Genomic DNA, 19,141 nt, shown 5'->3' on the forward strand with positions numbered 1-19,141 from the left:
TGTGGGGTCTGCTGCTATTCTGCTACCAGCATGGATGCTTCCCAAAGCAATGCAGTGCCATCTACGCAGATCCCCTGCTTAGAGAAATACACCTCCTATATCTTTTCCCACTGAAGGGAGCAGGAGGAAGTACTTGCTTCCTGGGGAACATGGGTCTGCCCCTGGAATTTTTTAACCCGGCTCTTGCAGATTTCTCCCCTTTTTTGATTTCACCTACAAGCTCTCCCTTGCCAGAGGAGCAGGATCTGCTGATGCAGGCCCGGCTGGCTCAAACGTGCAAAGGCTTTTCCCCAAACCTCTGGGGGAAAATTGAGGAGAGTTCCCTGCCCCCGCCTCCTCTGGCCTTCCGAACGGGCTTCCAAACGGGCAATGCCCTGACGGGTCCCCCACAACCCATCCTGCCCACAGCCACACCCCTGTATAAGAGGGTGACCCATGTCCCTCACCCTCCATGTTCGAACGGAAGGCACCGTCTGTCCTGAGGGGTGTACCAGACAGGCATCTCTCCAGCCAGGCAGACCCCTGCAGCACCCGTTAAGCTCCAAAGCCTATACATTCCCAAGATGCCACAGGTCAGTATGCAAATCAGACAGCCCTGGCCACACCCTCCCTGTGGCTGGCCTCTGCTTTTTTCCGTACATGCAGCTCAGTTTTTTCTTACCCAGATCCAGACTTCCATTTTAGCAAAAAGGTGGGTTGCAATGGGTCCAGGATGCCATTTGGAAAAAAAACTGCAGGCCTGTCAAAGGAGACTTCCTGCCGCACGCCATGTGGTCAGAAGCCTACAAAAGGAATTGCACTTTGGAATACAGGGTCTCACTTGCTCAAGAGCCTTACACAAGTGACTTTCCTCCCGCTGTGGAAAGCAGCTATAAAGGGACCTTGCGAAAATGATATTTGGAGCTATACTGCGTGATGCTAGGCAAACTGTGAGTCAGAAAGCAACTTCATTTTGAGAAGCCCGCGACCTACGGGAAGGAAAAGTTTTCAAGGGCAGAAGAAGGACTTTTCCCTGACCGGGAATCGAACCCGGGCCGCGGCGGTGAGAGCGCCGAATCCTAACCACTAGACCACCAGGGAGCCCAGTGCCATGCAGCAAAAGTTCATACACTGCTTTCCGAATGACAAAGCTCATGGGGGCTGAAAGCTTATTTTTCTCTACAGCACATATGAATCAGAAATTGAAAAAATCCTCATAATGCCACCCGACTGTCTGTCCCTTCCAAGCACAGGCCATCCTCTCCCCCTTGCTACTGAACCGATGAATTCCTGTACAATCGGGATCCACGGGAAAACACAAGAGGGACACCTAGTGGCTGCTGATGGCGCACAGACAGCTGGAACACTTTCTCAACCCTGTCTCGTTATTCAGCTTGCTGGAAGAATACATTGCTCTTAAGCGATTCAAGAGTGCAAGGGAGAAGAGTGCTCCAAAGTAGATGTATGCATCACAGCAGGGGTTTCCAGCAATTTACCTTTCTGGTGAGCTGGTACTGCACTTTACACACACATAGAGCACCAGACTGGGTAGAGGAGTGCGTGCGCATAAAGGTGGCTGAGGGCAATGGGAGCAAAACAACCTGGGGCACAGGGGACCCAGTCCCTTTCCTCCTCTTTCGTTCATGGGTAGGGGTACCTTTTTAAGGACCTTCGTTTAAAAAAAGCTACTGGGACAAAACACTCAAATCTATGCTTTAGAGGTATCTTCCCTGACCGGGAATCGAACCCGGGCCGCGGCGGTGAAAGCGCCGAATCCTAGCCACTAGACCACCAGGGAGGAGATGCTCTTGTGTGTTTGCCTTGCTCACCTCCTTATTGTGACTAAGCTAACTCCAATATAAAAATTGCCCGTAAAGTCCGAGTGGGAGAAAGTTAGGTGTCACACAGTGTGTTTGTCATAAGCATTTACCTTTAGCCTCCTGCAAAAGCCTTTTAACTCCGCAAACAGCTCTTGCTGGACAGCCGGTGCTGCAGCAGCCAGCAGAAAAAGGGAGTTGAGTAAAGCTGGGCCTTGGGTCTCACCAGGGTGGCCGAGTGGTTAAGGCGTTGGACTTAAGATCCAATGGACGTTTGTCCGCATGGGTTCGAGCCCCATTCCTGGTATGGGTTTTCAGCTGCTTTGTAAGAAAGTGCAGATGCTTTTGAAAAGCATTTTCCTGCGCCCTTCCACTGCCCCTCTCCAACAGTCCCCATTCAAGTCTCAGCTGTGGGGTCTGCTGCTATTCTGCTACCAGCATGGATGCTTCCCAAAGCAATGCAGTGCCATCTACGCAGATCCCCTGCTTAGAGAAATACACCTCCTATATCTTTTCCCACTGAAGGGAGCAGGAGGAAGTACTTGCTTCCTGGGGAACATGGGTCTGCCCCTGGAATTTTTTAACCCGGCTCTTGCAGATTTCTCCCCTTTTTTGATTTCACCTACAAGCTCTCCCTTGCCAGAGGAGCAGGATCTGCTGATGCAGGCCCGGCTGGCTCAAACGTGCAAAGGCTTTTCCCCAAACCTCTGGGGGAAAATTGAGGAGAGTTCCCTGCCCCCGCCTCCTCTGGCCTTCCGAACGGGCTTCCAAACGGGCAATGCCCTGACGGGTCCCCCACAACCCATCCTGCCCACAGCCACACCCCTGTATAAGAGGGTGACCCATGTCCCTCACCCTCCATGTTCGAACGGAAGGCACCGTCTGTCCTGAGGGGTGTACCAGACAGGCATCTCTCCAGCCAGGCAGACCCCTGCAGCACCCGTTAAGCTCCAAAGCCTATACATTCCCAAGATGCCACAGGTCAGTATGCAAATCAGACAGCCCTGGCCACACCCTCCCTGTGGCTGGCCTCTGCTTTTTTCCGTACATGCAGCTCAGTTTTTTCTTACCCAGATCCAGACTTCCATTTTAGCAAAAAGGTGGGTTGCAATGGGTCCAGGATGCCATTTGGAAAAAAAACTGCAGGCCTGTCAAAGGAGACTTCCTGCCGCACGCCATGTGGTCAGAAGCCTACAAAAGGAATTGCACTTTGGAATACAGGGTCTCACTTGCTCAAGAGCCTTACACAAGTGACTTTCCTCCCGCTGTGGAAAGCAGCTATAAAGGGACCTTGCGAAAATGATATTTGGAGCTATACTGCGTGATGCTAGGCAAACTGTGAGTCAGAAAGCAACTTCATTTTGAGAAGCCCGCGACCTACGGGAAGGAAAAGTTTTCAAGGGCAGAAGAAGGACTTTTCCCTGACCGGGAATCGAACCCGGGCCGCGGCGGTGAGAGCGCCGAATCCTAACCACTAGACCACCAGGGAGCCCAGTGCCATGCAGCAAAAGTTCATACACTGCTTTCCGAATGACAAAGCTCATGGGGGCTGAAAGCTTATTTTTCTCTACAGCACATATGAATCAGAAATTGAAAAAATCCTCATAATGCCACCCGACTGTCTGTCACTTCCAAGCACAGGCCATCCTCTCCCCCTTGCTACTGAACCGATGAATTCCTGTACAATCGGGATCCACGGGAAAACACAAGAGGGACACCTAGTGGCTGCTGATGGCGCACAGACAGCTGGAACACTTTCTCAACCCTGTCTCGTTATTCAGCTTGCTGGAAGAATACATTGCTCTTAAGCGATTCAAGAGTGCAAGGGAGAAGAGTGCTCCAAAGTAGATGTATGCATCACAGCAGGGGTTTCCAGCAATTTACCTTTCTGGTGAGCTGGTACTGCACTTTACACACACATAGAGCACCAGACTGGGTAGAGGAGTGCGTGCGCATAAAGGTGGCTGAGGGCAATGGGAGCAAAACAACCTGGGGCACAGGGGACCCAGTCCCTTTCCTCCTCTTTCGTTCATGGGTAGGGGTACCTTTTTAAGGACCTTCGTTTAAAAAAAGCTACTGGGACAAAACACTCAAATCTATGCTTTAGAGGTATCTTCCCTGACTGGGAATCGAACCCGGGCCGCGGCGGTGAAAGCGCCGAATCCTAGCCACTAGACCACCAGGGAGGAGATGCTCTTGTGTGTTTGCCTTGCTCACCTCCTTATTGTGACTAAGCTAACTCCAATATAAAAATTGCCCGTAAAGTCCGAGTGGGAGAAAGTTAGGTGTCACACAGTGTGTTTGTCATAAGCATTTACCTTTAGCCTCCTGCAAAAGCCTTTTAACTCCGCAAACAGCTCTTGCTGGACAGCCGGTGCTGCAGCAGCCAGCAGAAAAAGGGAGTTGAGTAAAGCTGGGCCTTGGGTCTCACCAGGGTGGCCGAGTGGTTAAGGCGTTGGACTTAAGATCCAATGGACGTTTGTCCGCATGGGTTCGAGCCCCATTCCTGGTATGGGTTTTCAGCTGCTTTGTAAGAAAGTGCAGATGCTTTTGAAAAGCATTTTCCTGCGCCCTTCCACTGCCCCTCTCCAACAGTCCCCATTCAAGTCTCAGCTGTGGGGTCTGCTGCTATTCTGCTACCAGCATGGATGCTTCCCAAAGCAATGCAGTGCCATCTACGCAGATCCCCTGCTTAGAGAAATACACCTCCTATATCTTTTCCCACTGAAGGGAGCAGGAGGAAGTACTTGCTTCCTGGGGAACATGGGTCTGCCCCTGGAATTTTTTAACCCGGCTCTTGCAGATTTCTCCCCTTTTTTGATTTCACCTACAAGCTCTCCCTTGCCAGAGGAGCAGGATCTGCTGATGCAGGCCCGGCTGGCTCAAACGTGCAAAGGCTTTTCCCCAAACCTCTGGGGGAAAATTGAGGAGAGTTCCCTGCCCCCGCCTCCTCTGGCCTTCCGAACGGGCTTCCAAACGGGCAATGCCCTGACGGGTCCCCCACAACCCATCCTGCCCACAGCCACACCCCTGTATAAGAGGGTGACCCATGTCCCTCACCCTCCATGTTCGAACGGAAGGCACCGTCTGTCCTGAGGGGTGTACCAGACAGGCATCTCTCCAGCCAGGCAGACCCCTGCAGCACCCGTTAAGCTCCAAAGCCTATACATTCCCAAGATGCCACAGGTCAGTATGCAAATCAGACAGCCCTGGCCACACCCTCCCTGTGGCTGGCCTCTGCTTTTTTCCGTACATGCAGCTCAGTTTTTTCTTACCCAGATCCAGACTTCCATTTTAGCAAAAAGGTGGGTTGCAATGGGTCCAGGATGCCATTTGGAAAAAAAACTGCAGGCCTGTCAAAGGAGACTTCCTGCCGCACGCCATGTGGTCAGAAGCCTACAAAAGGAATTGCACTTTGGAATACAGGGTCTCACTTGCTCAAGAGCCTTACACAAGTGACTTTCCTCCCGCTGTGGAAAGCAGCTATAAAGGGACCTTGCGAAAATGATATTTGGAGCTATACTGCGTGATGCTAGGGAAACTGTGAGTCAGAAAGCAACTTCATTTTGAGAAGCCCGCGACCTACGGGAAGGAAAAGTTTTGAAGGGAAGAAGAAGGACTTTTCCCTGACCGGGAATCGAACCCGGGCCGCGGCGGTGAGAGCGCCGAATCCTAACCACTAGACCACCAGGGAGCCCAGTGCCATGCAGCAAAAGTTCATACACTGCTTTCCGAATGACAAAGCTCATGGGGGCTGAAAGCTTATTTTTCTCTACAGCACATATGAATCAGAAATTGAAAAAATCCTCATAATGCCACCCGACTGTCTGTCCCTTCCAAGCACAGGCCATCCTCTCCCCCTTGCTACTGAACCGATGAATTCCTGTACAATCGGGATCCACGGGAAAACACAAGAGGGACACCTAGTGGCTGCTGATGGCGCACAGACAGCTGGAACACTTTCTCAACCCTGTCTCGTTATTCAGCTTGCTGGAAGAATACATTGCTCTTAAGCGATTCAAGAGTGCAAGGGAGAAGAGTGCTCCAAAGTAGATGTATGCATCACAGCAGGGGTTTCCAGCAATTTACCTTTCTGGTGAGCTGGTACTGCACTTTACACACACATAGAGCACCAGACTGGGTGGAGGAGTGCGTGCGCATAAAGGTGGCTGAGGGCAATGGGAGCAAAACAACCTGGGGCACAGTGGACCCAGTCCCTTTCCTCCTCTTTCGTTCATGGGTAGGGGTACCTTTTTAAGGACCTTCGTTTAAAAAAAGCTACTGGGACAAAACACTCAAATCTATGCTTTAGAGGTATCTTCCCTGACCGGGAATCGAACCCGGGCCGCGGCGGTGAAAGCGCCGAATCCTAGCCACTAGACCACCAGGGAGGAGATGCTCTTGTGTGCTTGCCTTGCTCACCTCCTTATTGTGACTAAGCTAACTCCAATATAAAAATTGCCCGTAAAGTCCGAGTGGGAGAAAGTTAGGTGTCACACAGTGTGTTTGTCATAAGCATTTACCTTTAGCCTCCTGCAAAAGCCTTTTAACTCCGCAAACAGCTCTTGCTGGACAGCCGGTGCTGCAGCAGCCAGCAGAAAAAGGGAGTTGAGTAAAGCTGGGCCTTGGGTCTCACCAGGGTGGCCGAGTGGTTAAGGCGTTGGACTTAAGATCCAATGGACGTTTGTCCGCATGGGTTCGAGCCCCATTCCTGGTATGGGTTTTCAGCTGCTTTGTAAGAAAGTGCAGATGCTTTTGAAAAGCATTTTCCTGCGCCCTTCCACTGCCCCTCTCCAACAGTCCCCATTCAAGTCTCAGCTGTGGGGTCTGCTGCTATTCTGCTACCAGCATGGATGCTTCCCAAAGCAATGCAGTGCCATCTACGCAGATCCCCTGCTTAGAGAAATACACCTCCTATATCTTTTCCCACTGAAGGGAGCAGGAGGAAGTACTTGCTTCCTGGGGAACATGGGTCTGCCCCTGGAATTTTTTAACCCGGCTCTTGCAGATTTCTCCCCTTTTTTGATTTCACCTACAAGCTCTCCCTTGCCAGAGGAGCAGGATCTGCTGATGCAGGCCCGGCTGGCTCAAACGTGCAAAGGCTTTTCCCCAAACCTCTGGGGGAAAATTGAGGAGAGTTCCCTGCCCCCGCCTCCTCTGGCCTTCCGAACGGGCTTCCAAACGGGCAATGCCCTGACGGGTCCCCCACAACCCATCCTGCCCACAGCCACACCCCTGTATAAGAGGGTGACCCATGTCCCTCACCCTCCATGTTCGAACGGAAGGCACCGTCTGTCCTGAGGGGTGTACCAGACAGGCATCTCTCCAGCCAGGCAGACCCCTGCAGCACCCGTTAAGCTCCAAAGCCTATACATTCCCAAGATGCCACAGGTCAGTATGCAAATCAGACAGCCCTGGCCACACCCTCCCTGTGGCTGGCCTCTGCTTTTTTCCGTACATGCAGCTCAGTTTTTTCTTACCCAGATCCAGACTTCCATTTTAGCAAAAAGGTGGGTTGCAATGGGTCCAGGATGCCATTTGGAAAAAAAACTGCAGGCCTGTCAAAGGAGACTTCCTGCCGCACGCCATGTGGTCAGAAGCCTACAAAAGGAATTGCACTTTGGAATACAGGGTCTCACTTGCTCAAGAGCCTTACACAAGTGACTTTCCTCCCGCTGTGGAAAGCAGCTATAAAGGGACCTTGCGAAAATGATATTTGGAGCTATACTGCGTGATGCTAGGCAAACTGTGAGTCAGAAAGCAACTTCATTTTGAGAAGCCCGCGACCTACGGGAAGGAAAAGTTTTCAAGGGCAGAAGAAGGACTTTTCCCTGACCGGGAATCGAACCCGGGCCGCGGCGGTGAGAGCGCCGAATCCTAACCACTAGACCACCAGGGAGCCCAGTGCCATGCAGCAAAAGTTCATACACTGCTTTCCGAATGACAAAGCTCATGGGGGCTGAAAGCTTATTTTTCTCTACAGCACATATGAATCAGAAATTGAAAAAATCCTCATAATGCCACCCGACTGTCTGTCACTTCCAAGCACAGGCCATCCTCTCCCCCTTGCTACTGAACCGATGAATTCCTGTACAATCGGGATCCACGGGAAAACACAAGAGGGACACCTAGTGGCTGCTGATGGCGCACAGACAGCTGGAACACTTTCTCAACCCTGTCTCGTTATTCAGCTTGCTGGAAGAATACATTGCTCTTAAGCGATTCAAGAGTGCAAGGGAGAAGAGTGCTCCAAAGTAGATGTATGCATCACAGCAGGGGTTTCCAGCAATTTACCTTTCTGGTGAGCTGGTACTGCACTTTACACACACATAGAGCACCAGACTGGGTAGAGGAGTGCGTGCGCATAAAGGTGGCTGAGGGCAATGGGAGCAAAACAACCTGGGGCACAGGGGACCCAGTCCCTTTCCTCCTCTTTCGTTCATGGGTAGGGGTACCTTTTTAAGGACCTTCGTTTAAAAAAAGCTACTGGGACAAAACACTCAAATCTATGCTTTAGAGGTATCTTCCCTGACCGGGAATCGAACCCGGGCCGCGGCGGTGAAAGCGCCGAATCCTAGCCACTAGACCACCAGGGAGGAGATGCTCTTGTGTGTTTGCCTTGCTCACCTCCTTATTGTGACTAAGCTAACTCCAATATAAAAATTGCCCGTAAAGTCCGAGTGGGAGAAAGTTAGGTGTCACACAGTGTGTTTGTCATAAGCATTTACCTTTAGCCTCCTGCAAAAGCCTTTTAACTCCGCAAACAGCTCTTGCTGGACAGCCGGTGCTGCAGCAGCCAGCAGAAAAAGGGAGTTGAGTAAAGCTGGGCCTTGGGTCTCACCAGGGTGGCCGAGTGGTTAAGGCGTTGGACTTAAGATCCAATGGACGTTTGTCCGCATGGGTTCGAGCCCCATTCCTGGTATGGGTTTTCAGCTGCTTTGTAAGAAAGTGCAGATGCTTTTGAAAAGCATTTTCCTGCGCCCTTCCACTGCCCCTCTCCAACAGTCCCCATTCAAGTCTCAGCTGTGGGGTCTGCTGCTATTCTGCTACCAGCATGGATGCTTCCCAAAGCAATGCAGTGCCATCTACGCAGATCCCCTGCTTAGAGAAATACACCTCCTATATCTTTTCCCACTGAAGGGAGCAGGAGGAAGTACTTGCTTCCTGGGGAACATGGGTCTGCCCCTGGAATTTTTTAACCCGGCTCTTGCAGATTTCTCCCCTTTTTTGATTTCACCTACAAGCTCTCCCTTGCCAGAGGAGCAGGATCTGCTGATGCAGGCCCGGCTGGCTCAAACGTGCAAAGGCTTTTCCCCAAACCTCTGGGGGAAAATTGAGGAGAGTTCCCTGCCCCCGCCTCCTCTGGCCTTCCGAACGGGCTTCCAAACGGGCAATGCCCTGACGGGTCCCCCACAACCCATCCTGCCCACAGCCACACCCCTGTATAAGAGGGTGACCCATGTCCCTCACCCTCCATGTTCGAACGGAAGGCACCGTCTGTCCTGAGGGGTGTACCAGACAGGCATCTCTCCAGCCAGGCAGACCCCTGCAGCACCCGTTAAGCTCCAAAGCCTATACATTCCCAAGATGCCACAGGTCAGTATGCAAATCAGACAGCCCTGGCCACACCCTCCCTGTGGCTGGCCTCTGCTTTTTTCCGTACATGCAGCTCAGTTTTTTCTTACCCAGATCCAGACTTCCATTTTAGCAAAAAGGTGGGTTGCAATGGGTCCAGGATGCCATTTGGAAAAAAAACTGCAGGCCTGTCAAAGGAGACTTCCTGCCGCACGCCATGTGGTCAGAAGCCTACAAAAGGAATTGCACTTTGGAATACAGGGTCTCACTTGCTCAAGAGCCTTACACAAGTGACTTTCCTCCCGCTGTGGAAAGCAGCTATAAAGGGACCTTGCGAAAATGATATTTGGAGCTATACTGCGTGATGCTAGGCAAACTGTGAGTCAGAAAGCAACTTCATTTTGAGAAGCCCGCGACCTACGGGAAGGAAAAGTTTTCAAGGGCAGAAGAAGGACTTTTCCCTGACCGGGAATCGAACCCGGGCCGCGGCGGTGAGAGCGCCGAATCCTAACCACTAGACCACCAGGGAGCCCAGTGCCATGCAGCAAAAGTTCATACACTGCTTTCCGAATGACAAAGCTCATGGGGGCTGAAAGCTTATTTTTCTCTACAGCACATATGAATCAGAAATTGAAAAAATCCTCATAATGCCACCCGACTGTCTGTCACTTCCAAGCACAGGCCATCCTCTCCCCCTTGCTACTGAACCGATGAATTCCTGTACAATCGGGATCCACGGGAAAACACAAGAGGGACACCTAGTGGCTGCTGATGGCGCACAGACAGCTGGAACACTTTCTCAACCCTGTCTCGTTATTCAGCTTGCTGGAAGAATACATTGCTCTTAAGCGATTCAAGAGTGCAAGGGAGAAGAGTGCTCCAAAGTAGATGTATGCATCACAGCAGGGGTTTCCAGCAATTTACCTTTCTGGTGAGCTGGTACTGCACTTTACACACACATAGAGCACCAGACTGGGTAGAGGAGTGCGTGCGCATAAAGGTGGCTGAGGGCAATGGGAGCAAAACAACCTGGGGCACAGGGGACCCAGTCCCTTTCCTCCTCTTTCGTTCATGGGTAGGGGTACCTTTTTAAGGACCTTCGTTTAAAAAAAGCTACTGGGACAAAACACTCAAATCTATGCTTTAGAGGTATCTTCCCTGACCGGGAATCGAACCCGGGCCGCGGCGGTGAAAGCGCCGAATCCTAGCCACTAGACCACCAGGGAGGAGATGCTCTTGTGTGTTTGCCTTGCTCACCTCCTTATTGTGACTAAGCTAACTCCAATATAAAAATTGCCCGTAAAGTCCGAGTGGGAGAAAGTTAGGTGTCACACAGTGTGTTTGTCATAAGCATTTACCTTTAGCCTCCTGCAAAAGCCTTTTAACTCCGCAAACAGCTCTTGCTGGACAGCCGGTGCTGCAGCAGCCAGCAGAAAAAGGGAGTTGAGTAAAGCTGGGCCTTGGGTCTCACCAGGGTGGCCGAGTGGTTAAGGCGTTGGACTTAAGATCCAATGGACGTTTGTCCGCATGGGTTCGAGCCCCATTCCTGGTATGGGTTTTCAGCTGCTTTGTAAGAAAGTGCAGATGCTTTTGAAAAGCATTTTCCTGCGCCCTTCCACTGCCCCTCTCCAACAGTCCCCATTCAAGTCTCAGCTGTGGGGTCTGCTGCTATTCTGCTACCAGCATGGATGCTTCCCAAAGCAATGCAGTGCCATCTACGCAGATCCCCTGCTTAGAGAAATACACCTCCTATATCTTTTCCCACTGAAGGGAGCAGGAGGAAGTACTTGCTTCCTGGGGAACATGGGTCTGCCCCTGGAATTTTTTAACCCGGCTCTTGCAGATTTCTCCCCTTTTTTGATTTCACCTACAAGCTCTCCCTTGCCAGAGGAGCAGGATCTGCTGATGCAGGCCCGGCTGGCTCAAACGTGCAAAGGCTTTTCCCCAAACCTCTGGGGGAAAATTGAGGAGAGTTCCCTGCCCCCGCCTCCTCTGGCCTTCCGAACGGGCAATGCCCTGACGGGTCCCCCACAACCCATCCTGCCCACAGCCACACCCCTGTATAAGAGGGTGACCCATGTCCCTCACCCTCCATGTTCGAACGGAAGGCACCGTCTGTCCTGAGGGGTGTACCAGACAGGCATCTCTCCAGCCAGGCAGACCCCTGCAGCACCCGTTAAGCTCCAAAGCCTATACATTCCCAAGATGCCACAGGTCAGTATGCAAATCAGACAGCCCTGGCCACACCCTCCCTGTGGCTGGCCTCTGCTTTTTTCCGTACATGCAGCTCAGTTTTTTCTTACCCAGATCCAGACTTCCATTTTAGCAAAAAGGTGGGTTGCAATGGGTCCAGGATGCCATTTGGAAAAAAAACTGCAGGCCTGTCAAAGGAGACTTCCTGCCGCACGCCATGTGGTCAGAAGCCTACAAAAGGAATTGCACTTTGGAATACAGGGTCTCACTTGCTCAAGAGCCTTACACAAGTGACTTTCCTCCCGCTGTGGAAAGCAGCTATAAAGGGACCTTGCGAAAATGATATTTGGAGCTATACTGCGTGATGCTAGGGAAACTGTGAGTCAGAAAGCAACTTCATTTTGAGAAGCCCGCGACCTACGGGAAGGAAAAGTTTTGAAGGGAAGAAGAAGGACTTTTCCCTGACCGGGAATCGAACCCGGGCCGCGGCGGTGAGAGCGCCGAATCCTAACCACTAGACCACCAGGGAGCCCAGTGCCATGCAGCAAAAGTTCATACACTGCTTTCCGAATGACAAAGCTCATGGGGGCTGAAAGCTTATTTTTCTCTACAGCACATATGAATCAGAAATTGAAAAAATCCTCATAATGCCACCCGACTGTCTGTCCCTTCCAAGCACAGGCCATCCTCTCCCCCTTGCTACTGAACCGATGAATTCCTGTACAATCGGGATCCACGGGAAAACACAAGAGGGACACCTAGTGGCTGCTGATGGCGCACAGACAGCTGGAACACTTTCTCAACCCTGTCTCGTTATTCAGCTTGCTGGAAGAATACATTGCTCTTAAGCGATTCAAGAGTGCAAGGGAGAAGAGTGCTCCAAAGTAGATGTATGCATCACAGCAGGGGTTTCCAGCAATTTACCTTTCTGGTGAGCTGGTACTGCACTTTACACACACATAGAGCACCAGACTGGGTGGAGGAGTGCGTGCGCATAAAGGTGGCTGAGGGCAATGGGAGCAAAACAACCTGGGGCACAGTGGACCCAGTCCCTTTCCTCCTCTTTCGTTCATGGGTAGGGGTACCTTTTTAAGGACCTTCGTTTAAAAAAAGCTACTGGGACAAAACACTCAAATCTATGCTTTAGAGGTATCTTCCCTGACCGGGAATCGAACCCGGGCCGCGGCGGTGAAAGCGCCGAATCCTAGCCACTAGACCACCAGGGAGGAGATGCTCTTGTGTGCTTGCCTTGCTCACCTCCTTATTGTGACTAAGCTAACTCCAATATAAAAATTGCCCGTAAAGTCCGAGTGGGAGAAAGTTAGGTGTCACACAGTGTGTTTGTCATAAGCATTTACCTTTAGCCTCCTGCAAAAGCCTTTTAACTCCGCAAACAGCTCTTGCTGGACAGCCGGTGCTGCAGCAGCCAGCAGAAAAAGGGAGTTGAGTAAAGCTGGGCCTTGGGTCTCACCAGGGTGGCCGAGTGGTTAAGGCGTTGGACTTAAGATCCAATGGACGTTTGTCCGCATGGGTTCGAGCCCCATTCCTGGTATGGGTTTTCAGCTGCTTTGTAAGAAAGTGCAGATGCTTTTGAAAAGCATTTTCCTGCGCCCTTCCACTGCCCCTCTCCAACAGTCCCCATTCAAGTCTCAGCTGTGGGGTCTGCTGCTATTCTGCTACCAGCATGGATGCTTCCCAAAGCAATGCAGTGCCATCTACGCAGATCCCCTGCTTAGAGAAATACACCTCCTATATCTTTTCCCACTGAAGGGAGCAGGAGGAAGTACTTGCTTCCTGGGGAACATGGGTCTGCCCCTGGAATTTTTTAACCCGGCTCTTGCAGATTTCTCCCCTTTTTTGATTTCACCTACAAGCTCTCCCTTGCCAGAGGAGCAGGATCTGCTGATGCAGGCCCGGCTGGCTCAAACGTGCAAAGGCTTTTCCCCAAACCTCTGGGGGAAAATTGAGGAGAGTTCCCTGCCCCCGCCTCCTCTGGCCTTCCGAACGGGCTTCCAAACGGGCAATGCCCTGACGGGTCCCCCACAACCCATCCTGCCCACAGCCACACCCCTGTATAAGAGGGTGACCCATGTCCCTCACCCTCCATGTTCGAACGGAAGGCACCGTCTGTCCTGAGGGGTGTACCAGACAGGCATCTCTCCAGCCAGGCAGACCCCTGCAGCACCCGTTAAGCTCCAAAGCCTATACATTCCCAAGATGCCACAGGTCAGTATGCAAATCAGACAGCCCTGGCCACACCCTCCCTGTGGCTGGCCTCTGCTTTTTTCCGTACATGCAGCTCAGTTTTTTCTTACCCAGATCCAGACTTCCATTTTAGCAAAAAGGTGGGTTGCAATGGGTCCAGGATGCCATTTGGAAAAAAAACTGCAGGCCTGTCAAAGGAGACTTCCTGCCGCACGCCATGTGGTCAGAAGCCTACAAAAGGAATTGCACTTTGGAATACAGGGTCTCACTTGCTCAAGAGCCTTACACAAGTGACTTTCCTCCCGCTGTGGAAAGCAGCTATAAAGGGACCTTGCGAAAATGATATTTGGAGCTATACTGCGTGATGCTAGGGAAACTGTGAGTCAGAAAGCAACTTCATTTTGAGAAGCCCGCGACCTACGGGAAGGAAAAGTTTTGAAGGGAAGAAGAAGGACTTTTCCCTGACCGGGAATCGAACCCGGGCCGCGGCGGTGAGAGCGCCGAATCCTAACCACTAGACCACCAGGGAGCCCAGTGCCATGCAGCAAAAGTTCATACACTGCTTTCCGAATGACAAAGCTCATGGGGGCTGAAAGCTTATTTTTCTCTACAGCACATATGAATCAGAAATTGAAAAAATCCTCATAATGCCACCCGACTGTCTGTCCCTTCCAAGCACAGGCCATCCTCTCCCCCTTGCTACTGAACCGATGAATTCCTGTACAATCGGGATCCACGGGAAAACACAAGAGGGACACCTAGTGGCTGCTGATGGCGCACAGACAGCTGGAACACTTTCTCAACCCTGTCTCGTTATTCAGCTTGCTGGAAGAATACATTGCTCTTAAGCGATTCAAGAGTGCAAGGGAGAAGAGTGCTCCAAAGTAGATGTATGCATCACAGCAGGGGTTTCCAGCAATTTACCTTTCTGGTGAGCTGGTACTGCACTTTACACACACATAGAGCACCAGACTGGGTGGAGGAGTGCGTGCGCATAAAGGTGGCTGAGGGCAATGGGAGCAAAACAACCTGGGGCACAGTGGACCCAGTCCCTTTCCTCCTCTTTCGTTCATGGGTAGGGGTACCTTTTTAAGGACCTTCGTTTAAAAAAAGCTACTGGGACAAAACACTCAAATCTATGCTTTAGAGGTATCTTCCCTGACCGGGAATCGAACCCGGGCCGCGGCGGTGAAAGCGCCGAATCCTAGCCACTAGACCACCAGGGAGGAGATGCTCTTGTGTGCTTGCCTTGCTCACCTCCTTATTGTGACTAAGCTAACTCCAATATAAAAATTGCCCGTAAAGTCCGAGTGGGAGAAAGTTAGGTGTCACACAGTGTGTTTGTCATAAGCATTTACCTTTAGCCTCCTGCAAAAGCCTTTTAACTCCGCAAACAGCTCTTGCTGGACAGCCGGTGCTGCAGCAGCCAGCAGAAAAAGGGAGTTGAGTAAAGCTGGGCCTTGGGTCTCACCAGGGTGGCCGAGTGGTTAAGGCGTTGGACTTAAGATCCAATGGACGTTTGTCCGCATGGGTTCGAGCCCCATTCCTGGTATGGGTTTTCAGCTGCTTTGTAAGAAAGTGCAGATGCTTTTGAAAAGCATTTTCCTGCGCCCTTCCACTGCCCCTCTCCAACAGTCCCCATTCAAGTCTCAGCTGTGGGGTCTGCTGCTATTCTGCTACCAGCATGGATGCTTCCCAAAGCAATGCAGTGCCATCTACGCAGATCCCCTGCTTAGAGAAATACACCTCCTATATCTTTTCCCACTGAAGGGAGCAGGAGGAAGTACTTGCTTCCTGGGGAACATGGGTCTGCCCCTGGAATTTTTTAACCCGGCTCTTGCAGATTTCTCCCCTTTTTTGATTTCACCTACAAGCTCTCCCTTGCCAGAGGAGCAGGATCTGCTGATGCAGGCCCGGCTGGCTCAAACGTGCAAAGGCTTTTCCCCAAACCTCTGGGGGAAAATTGAGGAGAGTTCCCTCCTCTCGCCTTCCGAACGGGCTTCCAAACGGGCAATGCCCTGACGGGTCCCCCACAACCCGTCCTGCCCACAGCCACACCCCTGTATAAGAGGGTGACCCATGTCCCTCACCCTCCATGTTCGAACGGAAGGCACCGTCTGTCCTGAGGGGTGTACCAGACAGGCATCTCTCCAGCCAGGCAGACCCCTGCAGCACCCGTTAAGCTCCAAAGCCTATACATTCCCAAGATGCCACAGGTCAGTATGCAAATCAGACTGCCCTGGCCACACCCTCCCTGTGGCTGGCGTCTGCTTTTTTCCGTACGTGCAGCCCAGTTTTTTCTTACCCAGATCCAGACTTCCATTTTAGCAAAAAGGTGGGTTGCAATGGGTCCAGGATGCCATTTGGAAACAAAGCCTGCAGGCCTGTCAAAGGAGACTTCCTGCCGCACGCCATGTGGTCAGAAGCCTACAAAAGGAATTGCACTTTGGAATACAGGGTCTCACTTGCTCAAGAGCCTTGCACAAGTGACTTTCCTCCCGTTGTGGAAAGCAGCTATAAAGGGACCTTGCGAAAATGATATTTGGAGCTATACTGCGTGATGCTAGGCAAACTGTGAGTCAGAAAGCAACTTCATTTTGAGAAGCCCGCGACCTACGGGAAGGAAAAGTTTTCAAGGGCAGAAGAAGGACTTTTCCCTGACCGGGAATCGAACCCGGGCCGCGGCGGTGAGAGCGCCGAATCCTAACCACTAGACCACCAGGGAGCCCAGTGCCATGCAGCAAAAGTTCATACACTGCTTTCCGAATGACAAAGCTCATGGGGGCTGAAAGCTTATTTTTCTCTACAGCACATATGAATCAGAAATTGAAAAAATCCTCATAATGCCACCCGACTGTCTGTCACTTCCAAGCACAGGCCATCCTCTCCCCCTTGCTACTGAACCGATGAATTCCTGTACAATCGGGATCCACGGGAAAACACAAGAGGGACACCTAGTGGCTGCTGATGGCGCACAGACAGCTGGAACACTTTCTCAACCCTGTCTCGTTATTCAGCTTGCTGGAAGAATACATTGCTCTTAAGCGATTCAAGAGTGCAAGGGAGAAGAGTGCTCCAAAGTAGATGTATGCATCACAGCAGGGGTTTCCAGCAATTTACCTTTCTGGTGAGCTGGTACTGCACTTTACACACACATAGAGCACCAGACTGGGTAGAGGAGTGCGTGCGCATAAAGGTGGCTGAGGGCAATGGGAGCAAAACAACCTGGGGCACAGGGGACCCAGTCCCTTTCCTCCTCTTTCGTTCATGGGTAGGGGTACCTTTTTAAGGACCTTCGTTTAAAAAAAGCTACTGGGACAAAACACTCAAATCTATGCTTTAGAGGTATCTTCCCTGACCGGGAATCGAACCCGGGCCGCGGCGGTGAAAGCGCCGAATCCTAGCCACTAGACCACCAGGGAGGAGATGCTCTTGTGTGTTTGCCTTGCTCACCTCCTTATTGTGACTAAGCTAACTCCAATATAAAAATTGCCCGTAAAGTCCGAGTGGGAGAAAGTTAGGTGTCACACAGTGTGTTTGTCATAAGCATTTACCTTTAGCCTCCTGCAAAAGCCTTTTAACTCCGCAAACAGCTCTTGCTGGACAGCCGGTGCTGCAGCAGCCAGCAGAAAAAGGGAGTTGAGTAAAGCTGGGCCTTGGGTCTCACCAGGGTGGCCGAGTGGTTAAGGCGTTGGACTTAAGATCCAATGGACGTTTGTCCGCATGGGTTCGAGCCCCATTCCTGGTATGGGTTTTCAGCTGCTTTGTAAGAAAGTGCAGATGCTTTTGAAAAGCATTTTCCTGCGCCCTTCCACTGCCCCTCTCCAACAGTCCCCATTCAAGTCTCAGCTGTGGGGTCTGCTGCTATTCTGCTACCAGCATGGATGCTTCCCAAAGCAATGCAGTGCCATCTACGCAGATCCCCTGCTTAGAGAAATACACCTCCTATATCTTTTCCCACTGAAGGGAGCAGGAGGAAGTACTTGCTTCCTGGGGAACATGGGTCTGCCCCTGGAATTTTTTAACCCGGCTCTTGCAGATTTCTCCCCTTTTTTGATTTCACCTACAAGCTCTCCCTTGCCAGAGGAGCAGGATCTGCTGATGCAGGCCCGGCTGGCTCAAACGTGCAAAGGCTTTTCCCCAAACCTCTGGGGGAAAATTGAGGAGAGTTCCCTCCTCTCGCCTTCCGAACGGGCTTCCAAACGGGCAATGCCCTGACGGGTCCCCCACAACCCGTCCTGCCCACAGCCACACCCCTGTATAAGAGGGTGACCCATGTCCCTCACCCTCCATGTTCGAACGGAAGGCACCGTCTGTCCTGAGGGGTGTACCAGACAGGCATCTCTCCAGCCAGGCAGACCCCTGCAGCACCCGTTAAGCTCCAAAGCCTATACATTCCCAAGATGCCACAGGTCAGTATGCAAATCAGACTGCCCTGGCCACACCCTCCCTGTGGCTGGCGTCTGCTTTTTTCCGTACATGCAGCTCAGTTTTTTCTTACCCAGATCCAGACTTCCATTTTAGCAAAAAGGTGGGTTGCAATGGGTCCAGGATGCCATTTGGAAACAAAGCCTGCAGGCCTGTCAAAGGAGACTTCCTGCCGCACGCCATGTGGTCAGAAGCCTACAAAAGGAATTGCACTTTGGAATACAGGGTCTCACTTGCTCAAGAGCCTTGCACAAGTGACTTTCCTCCCGTTGTGGAAAGCAGCTATAAAGGGACCTTGCGAAAATGATATTTGGAGCTATACTGCGTGATGCTAGGCAAACTGTGAGTCAGAAAGCAACTTCATTTTGAGAAGCCCGCGACCTACGGGAAGGAAAAGTTTTCAAGGGCAGAAGAAGGACTTTTCCCTGACCGGGAATCGAACCCGGGCCGCGGCGGTGAGAGCGCCGAATCCTAACCACTAGACCACCAGGGAGCCCAGTGCCATGCAGCAAAAGTTCATACACTGCTTTCCGAATGACAAAGCTCATGGGGGCTGAAAGCTTATTTTTCTCTACAGCACATATGAATCAGAAATTGAAAAAATCCTCATAATGCCACCCGACTGTCTGTCACTTCCAAGCACAGGCCATCCTCTCCCCCTTGCTACTGAACCGATGAATTCCTGTACAATCGGGATCCACGGGAAAACACAAGAGGGACACCTAGTGGCTGCTGATGGCGCACAGACAGCTGGAACACTTTCTCAACCCTGTCTCGTTATTCAGCTTGCTGGAAGAATACATTGCTCTTAAGCGATTCAAGAGTGCAAGGGAGAAGAGTGCTCCAAAGTAGATGTATGCATCACAGCAGGGGTTTCCAGCAATTTACCTTTCTGGTGAGCTGGTACTGCACTTTACACACACATAGAGCACCAGACTGGGTAG

General features: G+C 51.6%; 25 non-coding genes across 25 annotated transcripts; 8 read left to right on the top strand and 17 right to left on the bottom strand.

Annotated features, from left to right (window-relative positions):
• Positions 1-1,008: 1,008 nt before the first annotated feature.
• TRNAE-CUC (transfer RNA glutamic acid (anticodon CUC)) lies at positions 1,009-1,080 on the bottom strand. The gene has a single exon. It is a non-coding gene; the product is annotated as a tRNA-Glu (tRNA).
• Positions 1,081-1,705: 625 nt separating this feature from the next.
• Positions 1,706-1,777, bottom strand: TRNAE-UUC (transfer RNA glutamic acid (anticodon UUC)). The gene has a single exon. It is a non-coding gene; the product is annotated as a tRNA-Glu (tRNA).
• A 243-nt stretch (positions 1,778-2,020) lies between these two features.
• TRNAL-UAA (transfer RNA leucine (anticodon UAA)) lies at positions 2,021-2,103 on the top strand. Its single transcript has one exon. It is a non-coding gene; the product is annotated as a tRNA-Leu (tRNA).
• Positions 2,104-3,213: 1,110 nt separating this feature from the next.
• Positions 3,214-3,285, bottom strand: TRNAE-CUC (transfer RNA glutamic acid (anticodon CUC)). The gene has a single exon. It is a non-coding gene; the product is annotated as a tRNA-Glu (tRNA).
• A 625-nt stretch (positions 3,286-3,910) lies between these two features.
• Positions 3,911-3,982, bottom strand: TRNAE-UUC (transfer RNA glutamic acid (anticodon UUC)). The gene has a single exon. It is a non-coding gene; the product is annotated as a tRNA-Glu (tRNA).
• A 243-nt stretch (positions 3,983-4,225) lies between these two features.
• TRNAL-UAA (transfer RNA leucine (anticodon UAA)) lies at positions 4,226-4,308 on the top strand. The gene has a single exon. It is a non-coding gene; the product is annotated as a tRNA-Leu (tRNA).
• Positions 4,309-5,418: 1,110 nt separating this feature from the next.
• Positions 5,419-5,490, bottom strand: TRNAE-CUC (transfer RNA glutamic acid (anticodon CUC)). The gene has a single exon. It is a non-coding gene; the product is annotated as a tRNA-Glu (tRNA).
• Positions 5,491-6,115: 625 nt separating this feature from the next.
• On the bottom strand, positions 6,116-6,187 carry TRNAE-UUC (transfer RNA glutamic acid (anticodon UUC)). The gene has a single exon. It is a non-coding gene; the product is annotated as a tRNA-Glu (tRNA).
• Positions 6,188-6,430: 243 nt separating this feature from the next.
• On the top strand, positions 6,431-6,513 carry TRNAL-UAA (transfer RNA leucine (anticodon UAA)). The gene has a single exon. It is a non-coding gene; the product is annotated as a tRNA-Leu (tRNA).
• Positions 6,514-7,623: 1,110 nt separating this feature from the next.
• On the bottom strand, positions 7,624-7,695 carry TRNAE-CUC (transfer RNA glutamic acid (anticodon CUC)). Its single transcript has one exon. It is a non-coding gene; the product is annotated as a tRNA-Glu (tRNA).
• A 625-nt stretch (positions 7,696-8,320) lies between these two features.
• On the bottom strand, positions 8,321-8,392 carry TRNAE-UUC (transfer RNA glutamic acid (anticodon UUC)). Its single transcript has one exon. It is a non-coding gene; the product is annotated as a tRNA-Glu (tRNA).
• Positions 8,393-8,635: 243 nt separating this feature from the next.
• On the top strand, positions 8,636-8,718 carry TRNAL-UAA (transfer RNA leucine (anticodon UAA)). Its single transcript has one exon. It is a non-coding gene; the product is annotated as a tRNA-Leu (tRNA).
• A 1,110-nt stretch (positions 8,719-9,828) lies between these two features.
• Positions 9,829-9,900, bottom strand: TRNAE-CUC (transfer RNA glutamic acid (anticodon CUC)). The gene has a single exon. It is a non-coding gene; the product is annotated as a tRNA-Glu (tRNA).
• Positions 9,901-10,525: 625 nt separating this feature from the next.
• On the bottom strand, positions 10,526-10,597 carry TRNAE-UUC (transfer RNA glutamic acid (anticodon UUC)). The gene has a single exon. It is a non-coding gene; the product is annotated as a tRNA-Glu (tRNA).
• Positions 10,598-10,840: 243 nt separating this feature from the next.
• Positions 10,841-10,923, top strand: TRNAL-UAA (transfer RNA leucine (anticodon UAA)). Its single transcript has one exon. It is a non-coding gene; the product is annotated as a tRNA-Leu (tRNA).
• Positions 10,924-12,021: 1,098 nt separating this feature from the next.
• TRNAE-CUC (transfer RNA glutamic acid (anticodon CUC)) lies at positions 12,022-12,093 on the bottom strand. Its single transcript has one exon. It is a non-coding gene; the product is annotated as a tRNA-Glu (tRNA).
• Positions 12,094-12,718: 625 nt separating this feature from the next.
• TRNAE-UUC (transfer RNA glutamic acid (anticodon UUC)) lies at positions 12,719-12,790 on the bottom strand. Its single transcript has one exon. It is a non-coding gene; the product is annotated as a tRNA-Glu (tRNA).
• Positions 12,791-13,033: 243 nt separating this feature from the next.
• On the top strand, positions 13,034-13,116 carry TRNAL-UAA (transfer RNA leucine (anticodon UAA)). Its single transcript has one exon. It is a non-coding gene; the product is annotated as a tRNA-Leu (tRNA).
• A 1,110-nt stretch (positions 13,117-14,226) lies between these two features.
• TRNAE-CUC (transfer RNA glutamic acid (anticodon CUC)) lies at positions 14,227-14,298 on the bottom strand. The gene has a single exon. It is a non-coding gene; the product is annotated as a tRNA-Glu (tRNA).
• A 625-nt stretch (positions 14,299-14,923) lies between these two features.
• TRNAE-UUC (transfer RNA glutamic acid (anticodon UUC)) lies at positions 14,924-14,995 on the bottom strand. Its single transcript has one exon. It is a non-coding gene; the product is annotated as a tRNA-Glu (tRNA).
• Positions 14,996-15,238: 243 nt separating this feature from the next.
• Positions 15,239-15,321, top strand: TRNAL-UAA (transfer RNA leucine (anticodon UAA)). The gene has a single exon. It is a non-coding gene; the product is annotated as a tRNA-Leu (tRNA).
• Positions 15,322-16,422: 1,101 nt separating this feature from the next.
• On the bottom strand, positions 16,423-16,494 carry TRNAE-CUC (transfer RNA glutamic acid (anticodon CUC)). Its single transcript has one exon. It is a non-coding gene; the product is annotated as a tRNA-Glu (tRNA).
• Positions 16,495-17,119: 625 nt separating this feature from the next.
• Positions 17,120-17,191, bottom strand: TRNAE-UUC (transfer RNA glutamic acid (anticodon UUC)). Its single transcript has one exon. It is a non-coding gene; the product is annotated as a tRNA-Glu (tRNA).
• Positions 17,192-17,434: 243 nt separating this feature from the next.
• TRNAL-UAA (transfer RNA leucine (anticodon UAA)) lies at positions 17,435-17,517 on the top strand. Its single transcript has one exon. It is a non-coding gene; the product is annotated as a tRNA-Leu (tRNA).
• Positions 17,518-18,618: 1,101 nt separating this feature from the next.
• TRNAE-CUC (transfer RNA glutamic acid (anticodon CUC)) lies at positions 18,619-18,690 on the bottom strand. Its single transcript has one exon. It is a non-coding gene; the product is annotated as a tRNA-Glu (tRNA).
• Positions 18,691-19,141: the final 451 nt, after the last annotated feature.

The sequence above is a fragment of the Lissotriton helveticus genome, chromosome 4_1 (assembly GCF_964261635.1).
Source record: "Lissotriton helveticus chromosome 4_1, aLisHel1.1, whole genome shotgun sequence".
NCBI lineage: Eukaryota > Metazoa > Chordata > Amphibia > Caudata > Salamandridae > Lissotriton > Lissotriton helveticus.